This window comes from Bison bison, unplaced genomic scaffold (assembly GCF_000754665.1).
Source record: "Bison bison bison isolate TAMUID 2011002044 unplaced genomic scaffold, Bison_UMD1.0 scf7180017864072, whole genome shotgun sequence".
Taxonomy (NCBI): domain Eukaryota; kingdom Metazoa; phylum Chordata; class Mammalia; order Artiodactyla; family Bovidae; genus Bison; species Bison bison.
Window position 1 is genome coordinate 5,570,082 of NW_011494644.1, and position 494 is coordinate 5,570,575.

General features: G+C 58.7%; 1 protein-coding gene across 1 annotated transcript in view; it reads right to left on the reverse strand.

Moving 5' to 3' along the window:
- USP31 (ubiquitin specific peptidase 31) overlaps positions 1 to 494 on the reverse strand; it is an 83,447-nt gene that overhangs the window by 8,521 nt on the left and 74,432 nt on the right. The gene's annotated exons all lie outside the window — the stretch shown is intronic.

Below are 494 nucleotides of genomic sequence, written 5' to 3' on the forward strand. Positions count from 1 at the left end.
GAAGGGGCAGAGCTGGAGGTGAGACGGAGCTCTCCACGTCAGGCCTTCCTCCCGACTCCTGTTTTCTTCCTGCAGTTTGCGTTCAGGTTTACCATCACCACTAGCAAGCAGCACTTTACTAGAAGCGATGGAAATGCCGCCCACAGACTGACTGAGCCCTGCCGGGGTGAGTCACCGGGCTCGTGGTATCCCACAGAGGCTGAGCTCACCCTCTCCCCCTCCCAACGCTCAGGACTCCAGCTGCCTCATCGCCTCCCCCCAGCTTGGGTCCCGGGTGGAGCGGGGGGCTGTGTTGCCACTAGTCCGGCGGCAGCTGAAGGCAAAAACACCAGAGCTCAATTTTTATCAGCTCTGCCAAGCTTGCATACTGTGACTGTTTCCCAAATTCCCCCAAACAGCTTTACGCAAAGGCAATGGCTTCTGTTCTAGCTGCTCCTGCACTCCCCAAGCACACACCACAAGTCCCTCCAGGGAGGCAGCGTGGTGGGAAGGTG